Raw genomic sequence first — 9,717 nt, 5'->3', positions numbered from 1 at the left:
GTCTTATTAACAACTGTCTTTCCTTTAGTCTGTCTTGAATGACTTATAGTCAATTGCTCAATTGATCACAGATCAATTTTAGTTATGGGTGTGTGAGTGTGTATGTGCCTAATGTTTGTTGGCCTGCATGTGAGCTTCCAGAAACAAGAAAAGAACATCCTGTAGTGTAGAGTGTACAGTGACACACACTGATGTAAGATTAGTTGTGTTACGCCATACACTACAATCGGCTATCTATCCATCCATTTAGGAGTGTGTGTGTGTGTGAGTGTGTGTGTGTGTGTGTGTGTGTGTGTGTGTGTGTGTGTGTGTGTCACAGTTAGGAGAATAACCCCAACCACCTCCCTCCATCCCTATCCCAGATAAACAGCCGTGGGACTTTAAACATGGCGCCCGGACGGCGTGTGACTGAGAGAATGGGCCAACTGGTGGCTTCGGTGGCCAGGGGTCGCCTCCACCCCTCTCTTCTCCCTGGCTGGGTGGGTGGCATATGGCGGCCCAGGCAGGGACCCCTCTGGTGTGACACACACACACTCACACTGAGAGACACACAGAAGGCCTGGAGCCACCCAGGCTGGGTCCACGATCGCCGTGGGATACATGGTGTCACCAAGCCTTTGACAGAGGAGGGGTTGTGTGTATGTTTTTGTGCGTGTGATCCCACCTTGGAAGCAACCCCTTTCCCCCCCTCCTGAGAACGTCGGCCACTGCCTGCCACCACATCCCCATGGTGACTCCGCTGTTGTCTCTGCTCATCAAAATTAGAGAGATTTACCTCTGCGTGCACACACACACATGCACACACACAGAGCCAACAGGTGGCAGGCCTTGCTCGGCACAGCAGGCCCACTTCAAAGGTTAAACATACAGCGGACCGCCCACTCTTTCTCTGCTGCTCTCCCAAGGGAGAGGGAGAGAAAGTGAGAAGAAGAGGACAAGAAAAAAAGAGAGACAGAAAAAAGACTGTGTAAATAGACATAAAGGGCAGTGAGCATGTTCATGTGGGAGCATGCAGCATGGTCTTCTTTAGGTGCATATGTGCAAAGTATATACACAGTATTCACAGTTTGTTCCAACACAGCTCACACTTCAAAGTGAGTCATGTATGATAAGTAAAAACAGAATGCATACAGCGCCTACAGTTCAGTTACTCTTTGAATAACTATGACCAACTGCAGATGTGATCAAACCAACCTGGATACCAGTGAAATTGACGGATTTTAGCATATCACAACCAACCATTGTAGGATTTTGCTGCAGTATAGTGTTAATGTGATAAAGGGAATCTAGCGAGTGAAAGGTCACAAGGGAATACCCTGATTATTTCAAGCAGCGATTTAAAGAGCACCATCTCAGCACACCCAAAATAGGGATAAGAAGAAACTGATGCTACAGTGGAGCGAAGATTACCAAAACTGAATGACTCAACAGTTGAATGATATTGCCTCAGTGGTGTAAATCTGTTGCAAACAACAGAATCTGAAGCTTTATCCTGTCTGGTATCAAGTAGTACTGTCTGCTGCCTGTGGTGCAACAGGATGGAGAATGTTTTCTCAGCACTAATGAGGCTGCTTGTTATCAGATGAGCATTATTTGAATACCACTCCATGTTAATGTTGTTGCTGATCAGGTACATTACGTCCAGGGCAGTCAACCTCTTTTGAAAATGTATACCGCACATCTGGTAGAATAATCGGTTTCCATTTCACTGTTTAGACACCTTGGGGATAAAGTGAACAGGGTTGGGGGGGGGGGTTAGCAAGAGTGTACTACTGAAACATTTGCACACACCTGAAACTGCACATCCCATAATAAAATCTTATCCGTGAAATATAACCCCTAGGAGTTGAAAGTTTATCGGATTGTCTTGGCAGCTATAAAATCATGTGAAATCTCAACACAACGCTGCACATGTGCATATGTGCCTGTGTTTTAAGATGTTAGCATGTGTGTGTGTGTGTATGTGCATTTGTTGTGTTGCCATGCCAACTTAGTGTGAGTGAGGAGTTGCAGGTCACAGCGTTGGCACGGCCTCACATTGCCTATAAGCTGATAAGAGCCAAACAGAGGGGACAGCTATATGAATTCTAGTAATAAAGCCACCCCTCCCCATCCCTCCATCCTCTCTCTCTCTCTCTCTCTCTCTCTCTCTCTCTCTCTCTCTCTCTCTCTCTCTCTCTCTCTCTCTCTCTCTCTCTCTCTCTACTCTCTCTCTCTCTCTCTCTCTCTCTCTCTGCGTCCAGCAGCCTGCCTGCTTCCAGCCTGTCTGGTGCCAAGACTCAGATTTCAGAATTTCCTTCTACAAGCCACATTTAGAGCAGCCAGCGTACTCTCTCTCAGAGAGAGTGTGTGTGTGTGTGTGTGTGTGTGTGTGTGTGTGTGTGTGCGCGTGTTAGTGTGTGTGCGCGTGTTAGTGTGTGTGCGCGTGTGTGTGCGCGTGCGTGCGCGTGCGTGAGTGAGTAAGTTTGTGCAACTTTCTCCTCTCACTGTCTGCCTCTCTGACCCCCACCACCCTGTTTTTTTAGCGAGCACTGTCCTTCTGGTGCCGCTCTTTGCCTTTTTTGCATCTCTCCCCGTCGCTCTCTATCCATCTACTTACCTTCACCTCTTTGTTTATTTTGTGGGACTTGACCTATGCAGACAACCGATGCAATACATGTCAAGTAATAATGAATGGTCATTTGTGTCCGTGTGTTATAAACCCAATTAGACACACACAAAAGTGAAGCAGAAATGTATGTGTTCTCGTGATGGTATACTGACCCTGTTGAGGAGCTTGGAAATAAGGTGGTCCTGTCGGTGGCGGCGACGGTGGAGCACAGTCAAGGGTAGAATTTGTTGGGAAGGAAAATCGAGATAGAGCGCAAAACAAAAGAAAGTAACTGATTTTGGCTTTGTTATAAAAGGTTTCCTTGGAGGTAAAATCTTTCACACAGCTCCATGCTTTAAAGATATTTGGAACAGATATGACCTTTTAGGTGTCCAGTCTATTTGTAGATTTAGCTCTCTTCACTTCACTTTGCATTAACATAACTGTATTGTTTGTTCCACACTATCAAAAGATCTTTCTTTGTGCTGCTGTAGCTAATTTGGGCGGCAGTCCCTGTAATGCCTTTCGCTGGCGCCTACATGTTCATGCACATATGCTCACAAACACACACAGACACACACAAACACATGCCTATGCCTAGGTACACCACTGTGCAACACAACGTGTAGCTTCAGACTTTGTGTGTGTGTGTGTGCCTTGTTAAAGAAATGTTCCATTGTTTATACTTTGTATTAATGTTATCTGTATTTATAGAAGCAGAAAGGTCCGGCCAAAAACATTTTTTCTGCTTAAATTCTGGTTCCCGTTTGTCTTACCCAGTATGGCTGTGCGACTAATTGTACTAAAATAGAGATTTCAGTTCTATCAATCTCATTCTTATATGAAAACTAGTCAGCTGTATATGCATTAGTAGGGAGCAATCACACCAACTGTTGTTAATTTCTCCTAGAGTTGCATCAACAGATGTCAAGAATGCGTTACACCGCATGACAGACAGAGGGGGCAGAAACAAAATCAATGTGTGAGAGAGGAAAGAAGAAAAAAAGAAAACAGAGAAAAAAAAGCTTTTAGACCAAAAACAAAAATGAGTCAGAATCAAAGAAACCCCACTGGCGATGATGATGAAGATCCAATCCCATTTCTGCCAAAACTGAAGCACCAGAGCAGGACAGGTGTCAAATGGCTGTGAAAGAGTTCATTTCTTTCTCAGATGCTCAGATGTGAAGTTGGGAAAATGTAATCTTTTTGACAGTTGAGGCAGATGGTTGTGTTTCCGTGCATATATGTGTGTGTGGTTACTCCCGTCCTGTTGACAACAGGCTGGATGAATACATTCTTTTTTTGCACCTCTGACCTTGCCATTTATATGTTGCAACATAACCTGGGATTGGTCAGACTAAGCAACATTTTCCACTCAGCTGTCAGTTTGCTGATTTGCTTTGAAGTGTTTCTGAGATATCCTCCTGCACACTACTGTTATGAGCTGTTATGTGAATTCTTGTGGCTCCATTTAAGATTGCACAAAAAGCAAGCACAGCCATTTCTGCAATGCTGGAACTGGCAATTCTTTAAAATTTGCTTAAATCGCAAGTCTTTTCCCATCTCGACTTTCAGTCATACAAAAAGTATGTAGTACAAATATGTAGAATCTATTTATATGTGACTCACTGTCTGGAGGAGCGAGCTGTTGTGTAAACAGGCCGATATAACTAATAAAGGGGATGCTGTGTGTGTGTTTGCAACTTGGGGGTGTTGATTGTTTGTCAGGCTGATGCAGTCTCATTGCAGACTGGGTGTATTTGATGTGGGATTGATCAGGGGCCAAACATTGAGTCTGGCTTTTGGTAGAGACTTTCCCAGAACAACTGCTTCCTGCTTCCCAAAACTGGTAAAACTGTAGGAAATTGTGTGACATAGACTGTCTGTGTGTGTGTGAGAGAGCGAGAGAGAGTTTAAGTATTGTGGTGTTTGTGTTTTTCAGTGTGTGTGTGTGTGTGTGTGTGATGTTAATGAACTCTGGTCCTTCATTCAAATGATTGTAACAGCGGTAGTCTTGGTCTAAAAAGCACTCGGGTAAGTTTGTCCATTAAATGTTTTTCCATGTGTTTACCAGAGAACCGCCAGCACAGCAGCTCCTGTTCAATCACCACTGAGGCCGTTGATTGTACACTGTGTCAAAAGCAAGCAGCGACTACCAAAGCTCGACACTGAAGGCAATGCGGACGTACCTTAAAATGCAATGCCACCAACAGCCGCTAGATGCTCGCTCCAACTGACTCCACTTCAAAGATTGTGCTGGCATAAAATGAACAATACAAAGTGCTGATTTCCTGTGGGATCGAAATATATCGGGTCTGTACTGATATGTGCCTGCGGGAAATTGCCATAAACATACACTTTCAAGTCCGACACTAACCAAAGCCCTTGCCTTATCCCGCATAATCTGCTTTTTATGTAACCACACTAACGTAAAGAGATAAAAAATGGAAGTAATACAACATCAAACTGTGTTAAAAACGTACTTGACAACGTTTACCGCTTTAAAGGAATATTCTGGCTTATTTCGACCTGATATATATTTCCCATAAATGTGGCCACTGTGGCTCTATGTGCCATGCTAATTTTGCTCTCTTCAGCTGCTGCTGATACTGATACCAGCTCTCGTACAGGCTCGCTGCCCTCGACACATCCTGTACATGCTGATCTGCTGCCCGTATGCCGAAGAATACTGAAGAGACCGCTCGCGTTCAGGAGTTTGCCAGATTCGTTCATGTCCCAGAGTCAAACAGTGTTTTTTAGCCTTGTAGTGTGTAGACAGTAGACTCAGTGCTTGTTAGCCTTGATTTTGGAGATACTCACTGCTACAGTATGATTATTATGATATATTACTATGTTAGTGCTTATTCATAATTATTTTGCATTTTGATTGAAAGGCCTTTTATATCTCCAGGTCAATTTTTACTTTATGACATCAACATCATTATCTTTATGTGCTGTAAAGATCATACACATGCAGCATCAACACAATGATCACAGTACGGTAATAAAGTATGGATTGATTTAATTTGAATAGCTTTATTTAGAATACAGGATAGTGAAGCATGAATGTATTAACTATATACACACATATCTGGTTAGCATGTCCTGCATTATAGTGGCATGAGAGGGGTGCAACGCACAGTTTTGGAATAAAAAAATTCCATTTTATTTATTTAGGAAATTATTGCTCCGTCAATAAGATTTGATGACTTGAAGTCTGCCATTTGGTAATTGATTGACAGCTGTGATTGACAGATCACTCACTTGCTGCTCTTTTAATTTTGAAACAATGGCATGACCATAAGCACTGTCTCTCTCTAACTCTGGGCTTCAAAGGGGCTCCAATACAAACCAATGGATGATATCACACCTCACACCTCACATCTTAATATATAGTCTATGGTCAAAAGCCTACAGTCAACAGTTTGGGTAAATGGGTTTTGTTGAAATATTTCAAATCATCAGTTATTTTCTTTTTGGATATGATTTCACATAGCTTTTTGAAGTCATCTGTGTATGATCGTCTTTGATCTCCTTCTCAAGGGTAGGGAGCTTGTCATTGGGAATGACATCCCAAGTTCACGTGTAGAATGCAGCATCTCTTTGAAAGCACAGACACATACACACCACACCACGCCACACACTCCCTAATGTCGTCAGAGAGTGATGGGGCACCGTCCTGCCGACAGAAAAAAGTTGTCTGTTCCATCTCAGGCAAATAACAATAAGCCCGGGGCTGGATTCCAGTGGGCTTTCTCTTTGAAATGGGATACCACCACACGCATTACAAATATATCTCTTGTTTTATCTTCCGGGCCAGGCCCATGGAAAAATTATTCCAAATACCTGCCGCGCTTTATCTGGAACCCTGGAATAGGTTAGGCCCAGCCGGGAACACGAGGATGTCTAAAATAAGGCCTCTATTACGGGATGGAGTGGAGATGGATGGGACGGAGCGGGAAAGGACGGGGATCAGGGGTATTTTAGGTGTATCGGCCCTGTGAAAAAGGGCTTGTTGCGGGGGCTTGGAGCTGCTTTAAAGTCTACAATGTGGGCCGCTGTCAGCTGTTGTACAAACTGCATGTGTTGGGGGTGGGTTTTTGTGTGTGTGTGTATGTGTGTGTGTGAGCGTATGCATGCTCGTGTGGGCTCACACGTCCATAGCGGAGCAGGAGTATAAATAACATTTTTCCTACAGATGTTCTCACCTTGACAAATCTGTTCTTGGCCTGTGTGATACTTCTTGGCATATGGCATGATGGCCCAACCTGACTCAACCTCTCCCTGCCCCTGTTCAAACTATTGCTTCTTAACAGCAACATTTACATTTGAGGTACTTCACTGATTATGTTTTCCAGAACGACTGATAATAAGTGAGCATTTCTTAAGGACTCGAGCAAGAGACGTGGCAAGAGACCCTTATATTTCCTGCTGCAGGGTTTCAAAATGTCTCAAAAATATGATATAACCTACTTTAACTATTATTTTGAGTGAAAACTTCACTTTGTAAGAAATTGTGTCAAAGCAAAATGAGCATGGATGTCTAGTAGGGAGAATGTGATGTACCTGTGTTCATTTCAGAGAGATTATTGGATTCAGAGATGGGAAAAAGCAAGATGTGAAATGATAGGGTGATGAAGAAAGGGAGAGAAGGTGGGAGATGATGGGACAGAAATGTGAGGCAATAAGCAGATGAGGGAAAGGTCGCCAGCAATTTTTGAAATTTTGAAATTGGTCCAGTATTGAGTGAGAGCACTTCAGCCGTCAGTCACACAACAGGCTGCAATGTAATCCTTTAGGTCAATAGGCCCCATCACTGTACATCCACTTAAAGTGCTTGTTTTGCCACTGACAGTCTCAAAATGTTATCAAGTGTCTGACAACATTATGGAAAGGACCATACAGAGAAATACAATGTCTTTCTTTACCTTTCACTTGATCCAGTCTTTGTTTGTTCTCACTTGTTCTGAAATATCGGGAGAGTTGAGTTGTTGTCAAAATCAGCTAAATATTCAGCCATGACAGATATACAGGGAGAAGTGCCAGGAGAACTTTGTTGTGTTGGAGTACAGAAAGTGTAGCTTTGTGTTATCTAAAAGATTTTCAAAGTCATGGCTGAATATTCAGCTGATATTTATGGAGGAACAGAAGGACAGAAAAGTGTTCAAAGTGCGTCCTTGAGGACTTCATTTATCTCTCTGCCTCTGTTTGCCGGGACCCGTCACGGAGTCTGTCACCAGCGCCTGTAGAGCCCTGCTGACATTTCCTTTAGCAGTTGACTGTGTGTGAACACCACTGAGCAGACTCACCCTAGAAACACAGTCATCCACATAGTTCCCATGGCAGAATGGAGAGGGCGGCATAGTCGTCATACCAATGATGCCAAGAAACCAAGACACAGAGATGCTGATCTTTTTGAAACTCATAAGAAAGTGATGACGTTACAGAGCAGCAGCGGCACCTTGGATACCAGGCCAGTGTAGTATGACTCATATAGCACCCATGACTGAGAACTGATGACGCCAACTTGGTGGCCATCTGGCAGATCGGTACAATTTATCATCTTGCCACAGATCAATAATAATCAGCCAGGTTGGTGAGCCCACCTCTCGGGGTTGAAGATCATTTTTGGTGGTTGTAGTATTGAAACAGTTGAAATGTTAATTTATTATTAGTTACATTTTTTGGCCTTCATGAACATTCTTGGATAGTCATGTTTTTTATTTTTCCTGATTTTTCTGTTAATCTTGTGAAACCTAAATTCTTCATTTGGCTTTCACCATTCTACATATGCAGCCTGTGACAGGGGTTCATGAGTGGCCATTCCTTGTTTTAAGGGTTCACAATCCAAAAAACTTGACAGGCACTGCCGTACATGCCGTTAGATCAACACTAGGCATTACATGTGTTTCAACAATTGATATATAGTACAATGTGAGTCATGTGAGACCCTGAAGCCTTGGCACTTACAACAGTATTGCCACATTCTGCCTTATACATATCAGGTGCTGTTCTCCAGAGCCAGATTAGAAAGGTGTTTGCTGTAATGCCTGTCAAGTAGGAAGTGCTTTCCTCAGTTCTTATTATTCCCAACTTTGTGCACGAATGGATTAAAATAGAAATCTAGGCTTAGGCTAAAATGTATTTTAACCACAAGTTACAACTAGTCAGTGTTTGTTATGTAGAATAATCTGGCAAGCTATAAACTATTAAGAAAAGAAGGCTCTGCATTCTCATTACAATTACATGTTTCTGTTGCCAGACCTTCATAAGAATCAGGTCACAATACAAGACAAAAGACTGAAAATGTGGCTTTTTATTGTGGAAAACAAGAAAAATGAGCTTTGGGATGCATTGGCATGATGGTGGGGGGGCTTCTTGTGCTGTAAAATTACACAATTCTGTCTCCTTGGTCTTTTTAAATTACTTAAAATTTTGAAATTGTCAGCTTGCAGCGAACAGTTTTGCTACATCACGCCAGTAGCATAAGCCCACTGCCACCCAAATCTATGCTGCGTACATAACTTTTGTAGTCAGAGTTTGTATTTCAGCTGGATGACAAGCAAAGCAGGACTGCAGTGCTGTTGAAATTTGCATCAGGAATGGCTGAAATTCATTTTTGGAAACAATTCTCCATTATTGAGTGATTGTGTGTTTGTTCAGCATATTTTACAGCCGACTGTCTGCTTAAGAGGCTCTGTATGCTGCAGGATTTGATTAGTTTTAAGTGAGTATAAAGGAATAGATATATGCTAAAGGTAAGCTAACATGTGCCAGCTACATTTGAAAGAATTACTTAATACTGTTGAAGTCTCGACTGTGCAACAGCAGGCTCTTCCCCTTCATATTCATGATCAGACACTGGTTAAAAGACTGTGCATTTGCAGCCTGTAAGTAAACATATGGTGTAAGGGGATTTGCATTAGTCATACTCATAAGGTAGTATTCTGGGTGGGAGTGAGGCTGGGTGCCACACTTCCAACCAATTGGAGTAGGTGGTCATTAATAATCCAAGTTCTATGTAAATTGCTTCATAAACAGTCTGCTGGAGACAGAAAGGGCTTTAAGGAAATGGATTTAGAGAAATCTGAACAACTATTGGTAAATAAAATGTCACAGGTATGTTT

This window comes from Scomber scombrus, chromosome 21 (assembly GCF_963691925.1).
Source record: "Scomber scombrus chromosome 21, fScoSco1.1, whole genome shotgun sequence".
In the NCBI taxonomy this organism is placed as follows: Eukaryota; Metazoa; Chordata; class Actinopteri; order Scombriformes; family Scombridae; genus Scomber; species Scomber scombrus.
Note: the sequence above shows the minus strand (reverse complement) of the source record.